Below are 22,185 nucleotides of genomic sequence, written 5' to 3' on the forward strand. Positions count from 1 at the left end.
CCACATACATCTGAATGAATAAGTCCTAGAGTGTCTGATACACGCTCACCTTTATTGCTAAAGGGTGTCTTTGTCATTTTACCTTTTAAACATGATTCGCATGTTTCCAATGATTCATGATCGATTGGATCTATAAGCCCATCTGAATGTAGCTTTATCATGCGTCTCTTGTTTATATGGCCTAAACGACAATGCCACAAATAAGTTGAATTATCTATCTTATGTCTTTTGGTATCAATTGCAAAAACAGGAGTTTTGTCATCCAACACATAAATCCCATTTTGTGATATTCCTGAAAAATAAAAGATCGAATCTTTATAAAAATTGCAACTATTGTTCTTTATTGAAATATGAAAACCGTCGTCAACAAGACGGCTAATAGAAATAATGTTACGAGACATTTCAGGAACGTATAAACAATTCCTTAATTCTATTACAAGCCCAGAGGGCAAAGATAAAACATAATCTCCAATTGCGATGGCGGCAACTCTTGCTCCATTTCCCACTCGCAAGTTTATGCTTCCTTTCTTTAGTTCCTTAGTCTGTTTTAGCTCCTGCATATTTGTACAAATATGAGATCCACATCCGGTATCTAGTACCCAAAATTCAGACAGTGAAACTGTATTTATTTCAATATAAAACATACCAGATGTTGAAGCACCGCCGTTTCCCTTCTTGAGGGAGGCTAGGTACTCCTTGCAGTTCCTCTTCCAATGCCCGTCTTTACCACAAAAGTGGCACTCTCCTTTGGGCTTCTTCACTTCCTTTCCCTTTGCTTTGTTGGGCACGACTTTCTTACCTTTCTTGGGATATTTAGGATTGGGATAATTCCCTTTCCTCTTCTTTGATCCCTCAATGACAAGAGCCGGTATGGCTTTGTCTTTCTTTATATTGGGCTCAACCGACTTGAGCATATTTGCAAGCTCTTCAAGAGAGGTTTGCAAGTCATTCATCTGATAGTTCATAATGAACTGTGAATAACTTTCTGGGAGGGATTGAAGAATTAAGTCTACACTTAATTCGTTATCCATCGCAAATCCAATACTAGAAAGTTTGGTAATGTAGCCAATCATCTTGACACATGTGTCATGACAGATGTGCCCTCTTGCATCCTACTATGATACAGCAACTTGGATATCTCGTAGCGTTCGCACCTGGTTTGTTTCCCAAACAATTCCTTTAGGTGTACGATGATGGAATAGGCATCCATTTCCTCATGTTGCCTTTGTAATTCCGGTGTCATCGATGCAAGTATGATGCATCCGGCATGATCATCATCAGCCTTATGCTTCTGGTAAGCATCAATTTCCTCAATGGGAGCATCATCAGCAGGGATAGGGGGTATCGATGTATCAAGTACATACCCTATCTTATCGAACTTCAAAACAATTTTGAGGTTACGAAACCAGTCGGTGAAGTTTGAACCATTCAACTTGTTATCGGTAAGAATGTTTTGCAGATTGGTTTTAGTCATGATTTTTAAGAGTGTACGTTTAATTAAACCTGAGAGTGAGAAAGAGTAAACGTATGTCATTCATTTGCTTAAAGTATATCAATCTAAAATTATAGGACTTTTAGTTTATTTTAGATTGTTCCCACTATTTTGCCAAATTAATAGCCCTCCATATTAATTCGAAGAATTTCACAAATCCTTTAGTGAGCTAGGATCCTAACTCCTGAGATTTCGCCTTGAGTTTACTCAACAAGTTAGTCTCATTCATTAGGTAGATTCATATGATCAATCACATCTCTAATGTGATTCCTAGGTTATTGGGTTACTAACCACATTAGTAACTAATATGCTATTCATATTAATCCCAACCATCTTGCCCATTAGTTTATGACAACATGAGTTTACTCATCCAATTATCATAATCTAATTTAAGTATTACCCCATATTCATGAAAGAACGATTTTCGATAATTCAGGTGTTACCATAAGACCCCGAGCTTGAGTTTACTCAACAACCTAAAGGCCCCCAGTACTGCCGGCTGAATTATAATATTAGGGAGGGGCAACCGATTTTAATAACTTGGTTATTTACTTAACTTTTTAATGAGGGATTTTATTTTAGGTCTCATAATCTAACTTAGTATTGATTTGCTTTAGCATACATCAGACACATACATTCACATACATTGGCGTTATGGACATATCATCTAAATTATTCCGTCGAGCCAGAGACGGAATAAAAGGGCAAACCTAAGGAAATACTAACTATTACATATTTCTCTTTAGGTCCTCCGTCTTCTCCATGGCGCCTTGAAATTACATATTAATTTCTATACTACTAAAGAAAACTTCAACTGAATTGAAGGGAATTAGATGAGAGGAGAAATTACAATAGATAGTAGATAGGCAGGACTCGCAGGCCCTATTTCAAAAATACCAAAAGACTAAAGAGATGGTCCAAATATGTCCATAACTCCAAACATGCATAGACTCAATTAAATAAATTCAATTGGTTGATTACATAACTATCTTATGTAATATTTATGTTAATCACATTAACTTATCAAATTAACTTTCATCCAATTTTACTTCTAATAGTTTCGTATCCTTTTATATTAAACTTTTAGGTTAATATAACTATACAAAACTTTAATTATGCATGTTCCAATTATTTAGATTTTAATTCATTTAACATTTTGATTTACAAATTGGTAAAACAAACTTTTAAACAAATTTTCATTCGATAATCAAAAACAGAAAAACTATCAATTTCTGAAATATATATATATTCAAATATAAAACGATTTTAAACCATTTAAAATCAAGTGGATATCGGGCTGGGCCCGAGAGTGGGCCGCTGCCGATTGGCATCGGCCCTTAGGGCGCGCGGGACGCCGCTGCGTTGCGACAGCGGCGCCCCAGCGCCGCACGCAGCTGCTGTCGCGAGGCAGCAGCCGCGCGCGACAGCGGCCAGTCGCGCCGCGAGGCGCGACTCGGCCCGCTGTCGCGTTATATATATATATTTTTATATATATATATATATATATATATATCAGATTTTAAAACGATTTTAAAAACGATTTTCAGAAATAGGAAAAACTACAATAGGTTTCCGTTTTATCTTTAGATTTAATAAAACTGATTTTATTAACCTAACTATAAAACTAATAGATTCTGTTGTAATGATTATCAATCGAAATAATTAGGAACATATGTATAATCAATTTTAATTAACAATTAATTAAAACTTATTTATCCTTAGGATTAATTAATCAAAACTTATTTATCAATTAACCTAACCATAATAATAAATAACCTTATTGGATAATAATAGGAGTATATTAATCTAATTAAAACTCCTAACTTAATTATCTCTTAATTAATTTAATTCATATTCCTAATCAAATTAGGATTAATGGAGTTAAAATAATTCCTTACCAATTACATATAAATTTCGGCCCCCCCTTAAATAAATGGGCCTTACTGGGCTCATTTGGGCTCCCATCAATTAACAACATCTATCTCTCTTTTGGTTCCAAGTCTTATGTGTGATCCATTAGGTTCTTACTACTTCTGGCCGTATGCAACTATTAAATTAATTTCTTTAAGAATTATATTTAATCTTTGCATAACGGAATGATGCACTGAGTATGTTATTGGCAAGTCTGTAATCATTCCCCCAGAGTCCGTTAAGAAGACAGGTTGATTCCATCGTTAACCTTTATGTATTAGTTACAGTATAATTCGATCCTTTATCAACTACATCCTTGAACTGAATCTTATGACTATGGATGATGTCAATTCACATATAGCGAGACGTTCGTTTTACTTGTACAGGCAGAGTCAACTCAAATAGATAGGTTAAGTGAAATCCGCATTTCAAGTCTTAAGCTATCACCTTGCAAGGATTTAGAGTCGAGTCTTCCACAAGTGATCCATGGACGTATCTCCCATTAATCGGGAGTGATAAATGCTCAATCCAATGTATAACTACCCTGACATTACCTCCTGTGACACCCAACCTTTGCAGTTCACACCCCAGAGTCATCTCTGTTAAGGATCGTGGGACCGCAGGATCAAAGTCTCACATTCAGTAATTCAGGATGACCAATTAACATTCCTTTGAGTCTGAGGATTAGTTATACCTATTAATACCAATGAGATGAACAGGTGACAAGGATGAATCTACCCATCCTGTTATCTCAAATCGGATCCCCAATCCTAATGAACAACGTTTCATCGGATCTGTGTAACTGTCCAGATATCTATATATATGAAGCTTGTGAGATCAGCTTTCTGTCGGACAGAAGACATTGTTACATACAAGTCTCAACAGTGATATATCAATCCTAAACATATCACTTCACTTGGGGTGGTTTTAAGTTTATTAGTTTATTATAAAGTTTTGTCTCACTTCATGCTTGTATGAACACTTTATAATCACTTTAAACAAACTTACGGATTTCCTTTTATTAGACTTTATTTAGTGCTTAAAAGGGATTGCCTTTATATAGTTATAAAACATATATCTCATTAAAACAAATGATATAAAGAACAATTCATTTACATTAAGTTTGTATCCTAGAACAATTGTCTATAGGACACCAAACCCCAACAAGGATCTCCATCATCGAGCGCATGTCATTGCCTCCACCATTGCGGTTGTTATTCACGGGTTCCTCTGGCGGCCTTTGGTTGACCTCGGGCTGGTTAGCTTCACTATTGAGGTTTGCCATTTTCTCTCTCCGAATCCTACAAAGAGTACGTTCAATTTCGAGATCAATAGGAACGAGAGTATCACTACGAGATCGGGTATGCATAAAATAAATAAATGAAATAATTATAAACAAGAAAGAATATTGTTAGTACAAAGTATATATATAAAAAGTGTATATAGACAATTTATACAAAAATAATGCTTAGACTAACAACAAAATGTTTTTGTCTAATATTGCACGAAATTATAAATCCCCGGTAACGGCGCCAAAAACTTGATGGGCGCACGGACTAGATAGAGCTCTTCTACGACAAAATGTATATTACGATAAGTGCGTTACGACTATGGATGTGATCTTTCTAAATGCTCTAACTCTACTAGACGCCACTACTTAGGGGCAAGTGTACCCCGTCGTATCAAGTAATAATCCGGTTAAGACCGGGTATCGAATCCACGGGATTTATAACTACAAGTATTAGACGACTCGGTTTTATACGTTATCTAAGCGATGAATACTTTGAGTTGATGCGGGGAACAACTACAAACTACTCCTAACTATGGGTGAGACAAGTTTATATAGCAAAACTCTACGGAATGATATGGACGGCGATAAGTTATAAATATGATAAATAATGGCTCTCAATATATAAACGGTTAATGTTTTACTCTTGCAATGACGACTACGTGTAGTGTGACCGATCCGTAAAACGTGGTTCCTAGTCAAGGCGTGTATAATTCTTGGGACCAAAAATTAGGGCCCTTAAGTTCCGTGGTTTGTCAATCCCTACGGTTTCTGGAGCGTCAATTCCGGTAAGGCAACACCTATATGAATCCCTAAAGATAGCCCGAATGGCATCGGAAATCACGTTCTCCTACACAATAATCAATTACGAGTATCAAAACAAGTAGCAAACATCAACACAAATATAGAGAAAGAGATTATGAATCATGAATTATAAATATGGAGAATGTAAATATGAAATACAACCAAGCCTAGTACATAGGAAGAGTACAAGCTAATTAGCAAGTGAAAAGGGAAGAATCCACCCTCGGAACTAGCTAACCAGACTCAAGGCTGTGTCTTAGGACTTGGAGGTGGAGCTTTCGAGCTTGGTGGACGGAGATGGAACGGAACTTTGATGGAATGCTGGGATCAACAAACAAGCTCTCAAGGTGGAAGAGAATTGCTTATATAAACTACAATCTCACACTATCTAACAAGAAATGTACTAAGAATCAAAAAGTCTAGGATACAAGATTACAAGAGTAAGAGCTCAAGAGGTGTCTAAATGAGTGCTAGTCACTCTTATCTATACACATCAAGCTAGGGTAAAGTTGTAATTTCATAAGATACAAGCATGGAGGAACATGATTTTATGCAGATTTCCCATGACACGCCTCGCGTATGGTGGAGTACGCCCCGCGTAATTGCCCATTCCGTCAGAAATCTCCTACATGTGGACCAAATCTAGATCTTATTGTCTCAATCACGCCGCACGTAGACTGGGGTGCGCCTCGCGTGTTTGAGTCTTTGAGATTTTATTGCTTGAATTGGGCCTTTTACGCACCGCGTAGCTGAAGCACGCCTCGCGTAAATAAGTTTCTGAGCTTTTTGGATTGAAGAACTTCCTTACACTCCCCGCGTGTAAGGTGGTACGTCTCGCGTAGGGTAGTTGACTCAGGGAGACCATGCAATCTGACTTTCAGGATTAGGCTTATCATTTCTGACACATGTTCCACGCCCCGCGTGGTGGTTGATACGCTCCGCGTATTGGTGACTAGATTCCACGTGGTGCCTGTGGATTGCACAATTATTTCTGACCAAATGTTCCACGCCCCGCGTGGTGGTTGATACGCCCCATGTATGTCGGTGGAATTTCACTCCTTGCTCGTACCTGAAATATAATTCTCGAGAGCCGAGTTAGCTTGATGTTTTTATTTTCTAAATTAATCAAAAATAAGAAAAATTAACCGAAAGTACGGAATTTATTTTTATTTCGTTATTTTATTAAAACACTCTATTTTTGCATTTAAACTTATTTATTTCATCTAAAACTAAACCGTAAATCACGCTAAAAGATAGGGATGAAACGCCCCTATCAAACATCCTTACTTTTGCTTAGAAATGAGATGATAAACGCCCTGAGTGATTTATATGTGCTAACTAAAAAGTGCAATAAGAAAGTAAAGGCACTCAGCAGGCGGTGTGATGAGATTGAAGAGGTCAAGCTGAGTGACCTCCGATATCTTCTCCAAGACAACTCAACTTTGCATAGCAACATGGAAATTATGCACAAGTTTGTCTCGGAGGTCCAATCAGATTCAAAGAAACTGAAAAAGGATGTCACTACCTTACAGAGCCAAATAAGAGGCTCAAATAAAAATAAACCTCATGCGGAGTACTCAAGTACTAGTCAGCATAAACAGTTCACACAGTGTGACTGTTGCGGGAAAAAAGGACACACAAGAGAAGTGTGTTGGTACAATAAGCGGACTGTCCAATGTGACTTATATGGAAAGAAAGGACATACCACAAAGGTATGTTGGCATGCTCAACACAATAATGCTGACCACCCTCAAAGGGTAATTCATTGTGACTTTTGTGGTAAAAGTGGCCACACTATCAAAGTATGCCGTCACAAATTAAAATACGACTTTGCACCTGTTTATGCTAACAAACGAGGACCCAAAAAGAATTGGGTACCTAAAGATGAATAGTCTAAAATGCAGGTGAGCTTGAGATGCGTGGAGAAATCAAAACTGTGGTATATAGACAGCGCATGCTCGAGGCACATGACCGGTGATGAAACTCAGTTCATCACACTAGAGCTTAAACCAGGTGGAAGTGTAAGCTTTGGAGACAATAAGAAGGGTAAGATAGTCGGCTCATGTACTATCGGAGGTAACCCAACTATTGAGTCAATCTCCTTAGTTAAAGGTCTCAAATACAATCTGCTGAGTGTAGCTCAGCTTTGCAAGAGCGATAGAAAGGTTATATTTGATGATACTAAGTGTCAAATACTCGAGGGAAAAACAAACGAATTGATTTTAACTACCCCTCGTGTAGACAATGTATACATGCTGAGTTTAGAAAAATAGTTTTCTAAAAATATATGCTTAGTGTCTAAAGAGGATAACTTCTGGCTATGGCATAGAAGACTTGGTCATGTAAGCATGGATCTTCTTACCAAATTAGCTAGAAAGCAACTAGTTGAGGGATTACCCAAACTTAAATTTGAAAAAGATCAATTGTGTAACGCTTGTCAGCAAGGCAAACAAACTAAGAAGTCATTTCAAAGTAAAAATATTGTCTCAACCAAGAGACCATTGGAATTACTACACTTGGATCTTTTCGGACCTATCCAGCCACTCAGCTTGGGAGGTAAGAAATTTTCCTTGGTCATTGTAGACGATTTCTCTCGGTACACTTGGATCATCTTACTGAGTAGCAAGGATGAAACATTTGAGATGTTCACCACATTGATCAAAAAGCTTGAAAATGAAAAAGACCTAAGAGTAGATCATATTAGAAGTGACAATGGTGGAGAATTCAAAAACCAACAGTTTGATGAATTTTGTGAAACCAGTGGTATTGACCACAATTTCTATGCTCCTAGAACACCTCAACAAAATGGGGTTGTTGAAAGGAAGAACAGAACAATTGTCGAAATAGCTAGGACAATGCTGAGTGAAAATAGACTTCCAAAGTATTTCTAGGGTGAAGCTGTCCACACAACATGCTACATTCTAAATAGGTCTTTAGTTAGACCTATTCTTAAGAAAACCCCATATGAACTTTGAAAAGGAAGAAAGCCCAACATTGGCTACTTTCGTGCCTTTGGGTGTAAATGTTTTATACTCAACACAAAAGATAATCTTGCAAAATTTGATGCCAAATCTGACGAAGCGATCTTTTTAGGGTACTCAACTAACAGCAAAGCATATAGGGTATATAATAAACGAACTCAGGTCGTAGAAGAATCTGTCCATGTTGAGTTCGATGAAGCTGACCCTGCAGGAAAGTCAACTCAGCTCACTGAAGATGAACCAAGCTCAACTTCCGCTGATCAAAATGGAGCCTCTGAGTCATCAATACAAGGGCTGACCAAAGGTAAGCAAGAGATTGAAATAACCTTTGCTGACTAATCTATTCCTGCAGAGATTGTAGAAACACCTGTTCCAAACAACTCAACATTACCCAAAGAAATAAAAATTCCAAGAGGACATTCGGAGAAGTCCATTCTTGATGCTGCTGACAACAAGCTGATGATGAGAGATCAGCTTAGGAAGTATCTCAGCAATGTTGCCTTCGTCTCAGTGCATGAGCCAAAGAATTTTGCCGATGCTGAGCACGATGAATATTGGATCAACGCTATGCAAGAAGAGCTTGATCAATTCACAAGAAATGAGGTATGGGATTTAGTACCTAAACCTAGGAATCAAAAGACCATAGGAACTAAGTGGGTCTTTAGAAATAAACTAGATGAGCAAGGCAATGTAGTCAGAAATAAAGCCCGACTTGTAGCCCAAGGCTATAGTGAGCAAGAGGGCATTGACTACGGTGAAACCTTTGCACCCGTTGCTAGGTTAGAAGCCATAGGAATACTGTGTGCCTATGCTAGTTTTATGAACTTTAAATTATATCAAATGGATATTAAGAGTGCATTTCTTAATGGCTTTATAAACGAAGAGGTATATGTTAGTCAGCCTCCAGGGTTTGAAGATCCAAAATTTTCAAACCACGTTTATAAACTCAAAAAGGCCCTATACGGCCTAAAGCAAGCTCCAAGAGATTGGTATGAGAGGTTGGCCAACTTCCTGCTGACCAGGAATTATGTCAGAGGCAAAGGTGACACAACCTTGTTCATTAAGAAAAAGGGTAAAAATACCCTACTTGCACAAATTTACGTAGATGACATAATTTTTGGTGCTACTGACGATTCTATGTGCAAAGAGTTTAGCAAACAGATGCAAACTGAGTTCGAACTGTCTATGATGGGCGAACTCAACTTCTTCCTTGGACTTCAAATCAAGCAAAGTAAGAATGGAATCTTCATAAGTCAGTCTAAGTACGCCAAAGAAATGTTAAAGAAGTTTGATATGGAAGAATGTAAACCCATATCAACCCCAATGGGTACTGACACGGTCCTTTGTGCTGACGAAAAGGGTAAGTCTGTAGACAGTAGGTTATATCGAGGTATGATAGGCTCTCTACTTTATCTTACTGCCAGTAGACCTGATATTCAGTACTCAGTATGTTATTGCGCAAGATATCAAGCTGACCCCAGGGAATCTCACTTAATAGCTGTAAAAAGAATTTTCAGATATTTGCAGAGCCCAGTTAATGCAGGTTTATGGTATCCAAATACAAGTGACTTCACACTGATTGGATATACTGATGCTGACTATGGACGAGATAAGCTAGAACGAAAAAACACTTCAGGAGGATGTCAATTCCTAGGAAGCTGTCTGGTTTTGTGGTTTAGTAAAAAGCAGTCATCAGTAGCCTTGTCTACAACTGAAGCTGAGTATGTTGCTGCTGGAAGCTGTGTGGCCCAAGTCCTATGGATTAAGCAACAGCTTGAGGATTATGGCGTCAAAACAGAAACAATAGAACAAAACCGATACTTTCTTCAAGTTACGTAACCTATGAGAAGAATGCACTTCATTAACATCCACATAAGTAACTCCATTGAATTCCCCCATTTCAATCGAACCTAGCTTATGTGCAGAGTTCCTCCATTTCTGCAATCAGTATTAAATTCCAAGAATTCAATAGCATATCAAGGTCAAAATTTGGGTTGAGAGATTAATGAAATAAAAAGGTAAAATTAAAACAAATTATCAAATGGGTATCCTCGAATCAGAAAAATACAACAGAATATGTGAACATATTATTATGATTTAGTGAAGAAATGGAGGAATTTGAGTGCTTTGTATATTAGCGAGGGTGAGTCAGAAAGTATGACAATTTTCCAATAAGAATATGGTTCGGATTTTCCGATAAGATGTTGAATAGGTCCTTTCATTTCCATACTCAAAATCTCTTTACTGTTTCCATGGAAGAATCTGGAAGAAAAAAGAGAAATGGAAAATCTCTTTACTGTTTCCATGGAAGACTGTAGAAAAAAAGAGAAATGGATTGAAGAACGTATGAGAGAGAGAGAGAGGGGTAGAGAGGGAGGATGGTGAAAGATTGAGGTGTAATTAATTGATTATATAAGAAAATAAATAAAAATTAAATTATTCATTTAGAACTTTACCGTTTATGCCACATCACAAATCTGTTAGTTTAGGGTATAATTGTAGGTTTGGGAAAAATTTAGGGATAGTTTTATTGATTTATTTGATATAAGGACATATCTGTTTTTCCGTAATAATACATGGACAAATATGTGTATTAACCCATTTAAGAATGACAACGATTCAAATAAAATATAAAAAGAAAGATAACAATTTAATAATATGCCTTAGATTCTTCTAGAATCTGATAACCTTGCCTCAGCTCTTTAACAAATACAAACAATATATGAATTAATAATCAATCCAATTGAATAAAAGCAAAACAGTAAAAAAAAAACCAAATTCAATAAACTATCAAATTCAATAAAAGCAAAGCAGCAAAATAAAATAAAATTCAATGAAAATCAAAACAACTAAAAAAATCAAGTTCAATAAATCAAAATATAAGCAGCAAAAGAAATTGCAAAACAGCAAAATAAAAAAATCAAATTCAAAGCAAAAGCACCAAACTAATAATAATTACATATACCTATAAAATGAATAACGTGATATTTTTCCAATTTCTTCCAATGTTGCTCTCAAGATTGCTTCATTTTCTACCATTGTTATCCATATTTAATGCTCCACATCTAGGTGGGAGAAAAACGGTGTCGTCTTTTGCTTAATGGAGGTTTTGCTCGCACCTGATCTTCCTTTCTCAATTGATACTTTATATATCTGCTGTAGAAAGACAAGAGTTTAAGGGATGTATTAATTTCAACCTTTTCCCTTTCCATTTCTTTGAATTTTTGCCCAATTGTTAAAAAAATCTTCTTTCTATTTTTACATATTGAAAATTTAAGCATAAAAGCTCCAGAGGCCTTCCTATTGTGGGTTTTGAGCTTCAAGTTGATAGATATAACATTGCTTTTCCATATTCTCTCCACAAAGCTTGAGCTTTTGGGGAATTGACGTTAAAGGTTGATTTATCTTGTAAAAACGTAAACAGCAAAAATAATAAAAGCACCAAACTTACAGAGACAAAAGGAGGCAGCAGCAAACTGAAGGCTAAATCAGAAGGCAATGACGAAAGAAATAGGAAGAAATAGGAAGGGTAAACTGCTAAATCGGAAGGCAAGGACGGAAGGCTAAACTGCTAAAATTGGAAGAAATCCCATGAATCACAATTCACGATTAGAAGATGAAGATATTGGGAGGAAAGCACGCGGCGTCTGTCTATCGCACTCCTCCTCAACAACGCATAAGGTGTAATTAGGTTAATATGTTTGATAAACTTTTTTTTTAATATATATACTAAATCAAAAATATTTTTTTTTTGGGCCCTTTAGATTTATAGGCCCTGGGCCTGCACCCCAAAAATCAAAGCCCAGGGTCGGTCTATGAAACCAGCACTAATGCTTGCCCTTACATCCTTATTGGAAAAATAAATTCATAGGTGCTCTCTTCTATGAGGATATCGTAAAGAATCGTGCAACGGAAGAGATAGAATAATCAAATATATATATAAAAAAAAGTAGAAATAGCTAAAATAGGAACTCTGGGTTACATGAAAAAATTCATTCAAGAACAATTACTAAGAGCATGTACAATGGTTGAATTACTTTACTATATCTGATACAAATTGTTGTATTAAGTCATTGTGGACTGTTGTCTCAAATAAGGGAGAAAGAGATGTGTATCATAATTGTGATACATTTGTGAGGTTTTTTTTTTGTAAATGTGCAAGGTGTGGTCCACGCTTAAATCAGCGGCTGAGATCGCGCCTCAGCTGGCGCGTGTGCTACATGCGCGCTTGAGGCGCGTCCATCCGCAAAAGTGGACTTTGTCACATTTATTTATTTATTTTATTTTTTTAAAAAAATTCGAAACAGCAGAGATGGGTCACATGGAGATATTTAAAATATCAATGTGATATATCCGTTGGTTTTGTTATTTAGTAAACAATATAATTAAATATATATATGACCCAACGGATATAATAAACGGTAACATTTAACAATCATGTTTTTTTGAAAAATTTCATTATAAATACCTATTCATTTTATTTTTTCATATCACCCAAATCTTTTACACAACAAATAAACTCACCTAAATCCTTTAGAAGTATGGAGAAACGTCAAGGCAAGAAAAAATCATCGGAGAAAAATCGTTATTCTGATTCGCAACACCCTAATCCTTTCCAAATGCCAAACCGAAATACTTCGAATATGCAAATATCTCCCATGAGGAGATCTCCGCAACCCGGATTTCCTCAAAATTACGGTAATTTTATGCCAAACCCTCAAAACTTCTACCATCCTGATGTTCATTACGCCAATATGACCCAATATAACGATAGTCAACCGATGAACCATCACCTCTAAAATTCGGGTTATACTGATCCGTATCTTTCATTCAACAGTTCAAGAAGTTCATTTTCCGGATCACAGTCGCCAAATCTTGACTCGCCAAATCGGGATTATGTCGATCTTGACGATGAAGACGACGACGACGAAGAAGAATAGATTGACGAATCACTTCTCGATGAACATGTTGCCGAGCCAACAAAAGAAGCGAAAACAGTATAAATGGACACATGAACTAGAAGACTTATTATGTAAATATTTTTTATCAATTTCTACAGACAATGTTGTTGGTTCGGCTCAAAAGGAAAGAACGTTCTGGACTCGAATAAGCACTATGTTCAACGAAAGTACGCCCAGAAATTCGAAAGCACTCACAGGCGGTAAGGGTAAGAATAAATTTTTACGAATCAGTAGAGAAACCAATAGATTTGTTGGTTCATTTATGAAAGTGCAGAATTTGCAATTAAGTGGAATATGGGATAATGAACGTGTTGAACATGCTCGGTCTCTATACCGAGCGAAGTGGAACATGACATTCACCTATATCCATTGTTGGCGGGTTTTATGCAATGAACCTAAATGGCGGAACTATATTCTGTCGAATGGGGGAACCGTTGGAGGTGAAGAGGTTGCCGAAACAGAAGAGAAACATGAACGACCACCGGAAATTAAGGCGGCGAAGGCGGCGGCTAAAGACAAAGGCAAACAAAAGGCAACATCGTCCACCATCAGTGATGATTTAGCTCCTGTTGAAAAAATGCATCAAGAAAAAATGCTAGCGACGAAGGAAGTGTCACGACAAAATGACGTTGTTGCGATGCAACGAGATTTTGATTTTATCAAATCGGGTTCAGACGGAATGAATGAAGAGCAGAAAAAAAGATATGATATTATGTGCTCTTACATCATGAAGAAATACCCAGATGTATTCCCTTAATCGTGTTAGTTTGCATTGTATTTTTTTAACTGTATTTTTTTAACTATATTTTTTTACATTGTATTATTAGTTTTTAATGGTAGCATCTCTTTTAATTTCCTCGTTTTTAAATCATGTATTTTATTCCGTTTCGTATTCTCGTGTTTTATTTCAATAAAAAATTATCGTTTGTGATATTTTTTATTTTTACAATTAATTATTTTTTTTTAATTAATTATTTCGGTTCAAAATAATTATAGATATAATTGATATTTATTTTTTTAACCAATTTATAGATTAATGGAATTATTTAGATTGAATGATGAAATAATTTGATTAATTGTTTGGTGGAGAGAAATAATAATTCATTTGGAATGTGTAAAAGTTTTATGACAAGTGAGTCCTACGTAAAAAGCGATACAAATTGGTTTAATAGAGAGATAGTTGAGTGTATTAGATTTTTTTGAAAAAAGTGGATTTTTTAGATATAATACAAAAAACTTGTATCACCCATTGTGGGTGCTCTTGTGCAATGGTTGAATTACTTTACTATATCTGATACAAATTGTTGTATTAAGCCATTGTGGGCTGTTGTCTCAAATAAGGGAGAAAGAGATGTGTATCACAATTGTGAGGTTTTTTTTGTAAATGTGCAAGGTGTGGTCCACGCTTAAATCAGCGGCTGAGATCGCGCCTCAGCTGGCGCGTGTGCTACACGCGCGCTTGAGGCGCGTCCAGCTACAAAAGTGGACTTTGTGACATTTATTTATTTATTTTTTTTTTTTTAAAATTCGAAACAGCAGAGATGGGTCACATGGAGATATTTAAAATATCAATGTGATATATCCGTTGGTTTTGTTATTTAGTAAAAAATATAATTAAATATACATATGACCCAACGGATATAATAAACGGTAACATTTAACAACCATGTTTTTTTTGAAAAATTTCATTATAAATACCTATTCATTTTATTTTTTCATATCACCCAAATCTTTTACACAACAAATAAACTCACCTAAATCCTTTAGAAGTATGGAGAAACGTCAAGGCAAGAAAAAATCCTCGGAGAAAAATAGTTATTCTGATTCGCAACACCCTAATCCTTTCCAAATGCCAAACCGAAAAACTTCGAATATGCAAATATCTCCTATGAGGAGATCTCCGCAACCCAGATTTCCTCAAAATTACGGAAATTTTATGCCAAACCCTCAAAACTTCTACCATCCCGATGTTCATTACGCCAATATGACCCAATATAACGATAGTCAACCGAGGAACCATCACCTCTAAAATTCGGGTTATACTGATCCGTATCTTTCATTCAACAGTTCAAGAAGTTCATTTTCCGGATCACAGTCGCCAAATCTTGACTCGCCAAATCGGGATTCTGTCGATCTTGACGATGAAGACGACGACGACGAAGAAGAAGAGATTGACGAATCACTTCTCGATGAACCTGTTGCCGAGCCAACAAAGAAGCGAAAACAGTATAAATGGACACATAAACTAGAAGACTTATTATGTAAATGTTTTTTTATCAATTTCTACAGACAATGTTATTGGTTCGGCTCAAAAGGAAAGAACGTTCTGGACTCGAATAAGCACTATGTTCAACGAAAGTAGGCCCAGAAATTCGGAAGCACTCACAGTCGGTAAGGGTAAGAATAAATTTTTACGAATCACTAGAGAAACCAATAGATTTGTTGGTTCATTTATGAAAGTGCAGAATTTGCAATTAAGTGGAAAAGGGGATAATGAACGCGTTGAACATGCTTGGTCTCTATACCGAGCGAAGTGGAACACGGCATTCACCTATATCCATTGTTTGCGGGTTTTATGCAATGAACCTAAATGGCAGAACTATATTCTGTCGAATGGGGGAACCGTTGGAGGTGAAGAGGTTGCCGAAACAGAAGAGAAACATGAACGACCACCGGCAATTAAGGCGGAGAAGGCGGCGACTAAAGATAAAGGCAAACAAAAGGCAACATCGTCCACCATCAGTGATGATTTAGCTCGTGTTGAAAAACATGCATCAAGAAAAAATGCTAGCGGCGAAGGAAGTGTCACGACAAAATGACGTTGTTGCGATGCAACGAGATTTTGATTTTATCAAATCGGGTTCAGACGGAATGAATGAAGAGCAGAAAAAAAGATATGATATTATGTGCTCTTATATCATGAAGAAATACCCAGATGTATTCCCTTAATCGTGTTAGTTTGCATTGTATTTTTTTAACTGTATTTTTTTAACTGTATTTTTTTAACTATATTTTTTTACATTGTATTATTAGTTTTTAATGGTAGCATCTCTTTTAATTTCCTCGTTTTTAAATCTTGTATTTTATTCCGTTTCGTATTCTCGTGTTTTATTTCAATAAAAAATTATCGTTTGTGATATTTTTTATTTTTACAATTAATTATATTTTTTAATTAATTATTTCGGTTCAAAATAATTATATATATAATTGATATTTATTTTTTTAACCAATTTATAGATTAATGGAATTATTTAGATTGAATGATGAAATAATTTTATTAATTTTTTTGGTGGAAAGAAATAATAATTTATTTGGAATGTGTAAGAGTTTTATGACAAGTGGGTCCTACGTAAAAAGCGATACAAATTGGTTTAATGGAGAGGTAGTTGAGTATATTAGATTTTTTTGAAAAAAGTGGGTTTTTTTGAATATAATACAAAAAACTTGTATCACCCATTGTGGGTGCTCTTGTGCAATGGTTGAATTACTTTGCTATATCTAATACAAATTGTTGTATTAAGCCATTGTAGGCTGTTGTCTCAAATAAGGGAGAAAGAGAGGTGTATCACAATTGTGATACACTTGTGGGGTTTTTTTTTTTGTAAATATGCAAGGTGTTGTCCACGCTTAAATCAGCGGCTGAGATCGCGCCTCAGCTGGCGCGTGTGCTACACGCGCGCTTGAGGCGCATCCAGCCGCAAAAGTGGATTTTGTGACATTTATTTATTTTTATTTATTTTTTTTAAATTCGAAATAGCAGAGATGGGTCACACGATGATATTTAAAATATCAAGGTGATATATCCGTTGGTTTTGTTATTTAGTAAAAAATATAATTAAATATACATATGACCCAACGGATATAATAAACGGTAACATTTAACAACCTTATTTTTTTTGAAAAATTTCATTATAAATACCTATTCATTTTATTTTTTCATATCACCCAAATCTTTTACACAACAAATAAACTCACCTAAATCCTTTAGAAGTATGGAAAAACGTCAAGGCAAGAAAAAATCCTCGGAGAAAAATAGTTATTCTGATTCGCAACACCCTAATCCTTTCCAAATGCCAAACCGAAATACTTCGATTATACAAATATCTCCCATTAGGAGATCTCCGCAACCCGGATTTCCTCAAAATTACGGTAATTTTATGCCAAACCCTCAAAACTTCTACCATCCCGATGTTCATTACGCCAATATGACCCAATATAACGATAGTCAACCGAGGAACCATCACCTCCAAAATTCGGGTTATACTGATCCGTATCTTTCATTGAACAGTTCAAGAAGTTCATTTTCCGGATCACAGTCGCCAAATCTTGACTCGCCAAATCGGGATTCTGTCGATCTTGACGATGAAGCCGACGACGACGAAGAAGAAGAGATTGACGAATCACTTCTCGATGAACCTGTTGCCGAGCCAACAAAGAAGCGAAAACAGTATAAATGGACACATGAACTAGAAGACTTATTATGTAAATATTTTTTTATCAATTTCTACAGACAATGTTGTTGGTTCGGCTCAAAAGGAAAGAACGTTCTGGACTCGAATAAGCACTATGTTCAACGAAAGTAGGTCCAGAAATTCAGAAGCACTCACAGTCGGTAAGGGTAAGAATAAATTTTTACGAATCAGTAGAGAAACCAATAGATTTGTCGGTTCATTTATGAAAGTGCAGAATTTGCAATTAAGTGGAAAAGGGGATAATGAACGCGTTGAACATGCTCGGTCTCTATACCGAGCGAAGTGGAACACGACATTCACCTATATCCATTATTGGCGGGTTTTATGCAATGAACCTAAATGGCGGAACTATATTCTGTCGAATGGGGGAACCGTTGGAGGTGAAGAGGTTGCCGAAACAAAAGAGAAACATGAACGACCATCGGGAATTAAGGCGGCGAAGGCGGCGACTAAAGACAAAGGCAAACAAAAGGCAACATCGTCCGCCATCAGTGATGATTTAGCTCGTGTTGAAAAAATGCATCAAGAAAAAATGCTAGCGGCGAAGGATGTGTCACGACAAAATGACGTTGTTGCGATGCAACGAGATTTTGATTTTATCAAATCGGGTTCAGACGGAATGAATGAAGAGCAGAAAAAAAGATATGATATTATGTGCTCTTACATCATGAAGAAATACCCAGATGTATTCCCTTAATCGTGTTAGTTTGCATTGTATTTTTTTAACTGTATTTTTTTAACTGTATTTTTTTAACTATATTTTTTTACATTGTATTATTAGTTTATAATGGTAGCATCTCTTTTAATTTCCTCGTTTTTAAATCTTGTATTTTATTCCGTTTCGTATTCTCGTGTTTTATTTCAATAAAAAATTATCGTTTATGATATATTTTATTTTTACAATTAATTATATTTTTTAATTAATTATTTCGGTTCAAAATAATTATAGATATAATTGATATTTATTTTTTTAACCAATTTATAGATTAATGGAATTATTTAGATTGAATGATGAAATAATTTGATTAATTGTTTGGTGGAAAGAAATAATAATTTATTTGGAATGTGTAAGAGTTTTATGACAAGTGGGTCCTACATAAAAAGCGATACAAATTGGTTTAATGGAGAGGTAGTTGAGTGTATTAGATTTTTTTGAAAAAAGTGGATTTTTTTGGATATAATACAAAAAACTTGTATCACCCATTGTGGGTGCTCTTGTGCAATGGTTGAATTACTTTGCTATATCTAATACAAATTGTTGTATGAAGCCATTGTGGGCTGTTGTCTCAAATAAGGGAGAAAGAGAGGTGTATCACAATTGTGATATACTTGTGGGTTTTTTTTTATAAATGTACAAGGTGTGGTCCACGTTTAAATCAGCGACTGAGATCGCGCCTCAGCTGGCGCGTGTGCTACACGCGCGCTTGAGGCGCGTCCAGCCGCAAAAGTGGACTTTGTGACATTTATTTATTTATTTATTTATTTTTTTTAAAAAATTCGAAACAGCGGAGATGGGTCACATGGAGATATTTAAAATATCAATGTGATATATCTGTTGGTTTTGTTATTTAGTAAAAAATATAATTATATATATATATGACCCAACGGATATAATAAACGGTAACATTTAACAATCATGTTTTTTTAAAAAAATTTCATTATAAATACCTATTCATTTTATTTTTTCATATCACCCAAATATTTTACACAACAAATAAACTCACCTAAATCCTTTAGAAGTATGGAGAAACCTCAAGGCAATAAAAAATCCTCGGAGAAAAATCGTTATTCTGATTCGCAACACCCTAATCCTTTCCAAATGCCAAACCGAAATACTTTGAATATGCAAATATCTCCCATTAGGAGATCTCCGCAACCCGGATTTCCTCAAAATTACGGTAATTTTATGCCAAACCCTCAAAACTTCAACCATCCCGATGTTCATTACGCCAATATGACCCAATATAACGATAGTCAACCGAGGAACCATCACCTCCAAAATTCGGGTTATACTGATCCGTATCTTTCATTCAACAGTTCAAGAAGTTCATTTTCCGGATCACAGTCGTTAAATCTTGACTCGCCAAATCGGGATTCTGTGAATCTTGACGATGAAGACGACGACGACGAAGAAGAAGAGATTGACGAATCACTTCTCGATGAACCTGTTGCCGAGCCAACAAAGAAGCGAAAACAGTATAAATGGACACATGAACTAGAAGACTTATTATGTAAATGTTTTTTATCAATTTCTACAGACAATGTTGTTGGTTCGGCTCAAAAGGAAAGATCGTTCTGGACTCGAATAAGCACTATGTTCAACGAAAGTAGGCCTAGAAATTCGGAAGCACTCACAGGCGGTAAGATAAGAATAAATTTTTACGAATCAGTAGAGAAACCAATAGATTTGTTGGTTCATTTATGAAAGTGCAGAATTTGCAATTAAGTGGAAAAGGGGATAATGAACGCGTTGAACATGCTCGGTCTCTATACCGAGCGAAGTGGAACACGGCATTCACATATATCCATTGTTGGTGGGTTTTATGCAATGAACCTAAATGGCGGAACTATATTCTGTCGAATGGGGGAGTCATTGGAGGTGAAGAGGTTGCCGAAACAGAAGAGAAACATGAACGACCATCGGGAATTAAGGCGGCGAAGGCGGCGGCTAAAGACAAAGGCAAACAAAAGGCAACATCGTCCACCATCAGTGATGATTTAGCTCGTGTTGAAAAAATGCATCAAGAAAAAATGCTAGCGGCAAAGGAAGTGTCACAACAAAATGACGTTGTTGCGATGCAACGAGATTTTGATTTTATCAAATCGGGTTCAGACGGAATAAATGAAGAGCAGAATAAAAGATATGATATTATGTGCTCTTACATCATTAAGAAATACCCAGATGTATTCCCTTAATCGTGTTAGTTTGCATTGTATTTTTTTAACTGTATTTTTTAACTGTATTTTTTTAACTGTATTTTTTTAACTATAATTTTTTACATTGTTTTATTAGTTTTTAATGGTAGTATCTCTTTTAATTTCCTCGTTTTTAAATCTTGTATTTTATTCCGTTTCGTATTCTCGTGTTTTATTTCAATAAAAAATTATCGTTTGTGATATTTTTTATTTTTACAATTAATTATATTTTTTAATTAACTATTTCGGGTCAAAATAATTATAGATATAATTGATATTTATTTTTTTAACCAATTTATATATTAATGGAATTATTTAGATTGAATGATGAAATAATTTGATTAATTGTTAGGTGGAAAGAAATAATAATTTATTTGGAATGTGTAAGAGTTTTATGACAAGTGAGTCCTACGTAAAAAGCGATACAAATTGGTTTAATGGAGAGATAGTTGAGTGTATTAGATTTTTTTGAACAAAGTGGATTTTTTAGATATAATACAAAAAACTTGTATCACCCATTATGGGTGCTCTTGTGCAATGGTTGAATTACTTTACTATATCTGATACAAATTGTTGTATTAAGTCATTGTGGGCTGTTGTCTCAAATAAGGGAGAAAGAGAGGTGTATCACAATTGTGATACACTTGTGGGTTTTTTTTTGTAAATGTGCAAGGTGTGGTCCACGCTTAAATCAGCGGCTGAGATCGCGCCTTAGCTGGCGCGTGTGCTACACGCGCGCTTGAGGCGCGTCCAGCCGCAAAAGTGGACTTTGTGACATTTATTTATTTATTTTATTTTTTTAAAAAAAATCGAAACAGCAGAGATGGGTCACATGGAGATATTTAAAATATCAATGTGATATATCTGTTGGTTTTGTTATTTAGTAAAAAATATAATTAAATATAGATATGACCCAACAGATATAATAAACGGTAACATTTAACAACCATGTTTTTTTTGAAAAATTTCATTATAAATACCTATTCATTTTATTTTTTCATATCACCCAAATCTTTTACACAATAAATAAACTCACCTAAATCCTTTAGAAGTATGGAGAAACGTCAAGGCAAGAAAAAATCCTCGGAGAAAAATCGTTATTCTGATTCGCAACACCCTAATCCTTTCCAAATGCCAAACCGAAATACTTCGAATATGCAAATATCTCTCATGAGGAGATCTCCGCAACCCGGATTTCCTCAAAATTACGGTAATTTTATGCCAAACCCTCAAAACTTCTACCATCCCGATGTTCATTACGCCAATATGACCCAATATAATGATAGTCAACCGACGAACCATCACCTCCAAAATTCGGGTTATACTGATCCGTATCTTTCGTTCAACAGTTCAAGAAGTT

At 35.6% G+C, this 22,185-nt stretch overlaps 1 long non-coding RNA gene across 2 annotated transcripts; it reads right to left on the minus strand.

The window, feature by feature from the left end:
• Positions 1-4,441: 4,441 nt before the first annotated feature.
• Positions 4,442-12,151, minus strand: LOC136211422 (uncharacterized). 2 transcript variants are annotated; one of them, XR_010678635.1, is made up of 3 exons: positions 11,928-12,151; positions 11,442-11,632; positions 4,442-4,704 (listed from the first exon to the last, which is right to left on the minus strand). It is a non-coding gene; the product is annotated as an uncharacterized lncRNA (long non-coding RNA). The 2 variants fall into 2 exon arrangements; XR_010678629.1 differs by lacking the exon at positions 4,442-4,704 and adding an exon at positions 9,436-10,414.
• Between the last annotated feature and the right edge of the window lie 10,034 nt (positions 12,152-22,185).

The sequence above is a fragment of the Euphorbia lathyris genome, chromosome 1 (genome assembly GCF_963576675.1).
Source record: "Euphorbia lathyris chromosome 1, ddEupLath1.1, whole genome shotgun sequence".
Taxonomy (NCBI): domain Eukaryota; kingdom Viridiplantae; phylum Streptophyta; class Magnoliopsida; order Malpighiales; family Euphorbiaceae; genus Euphorbia; species Euphorbia lathyris.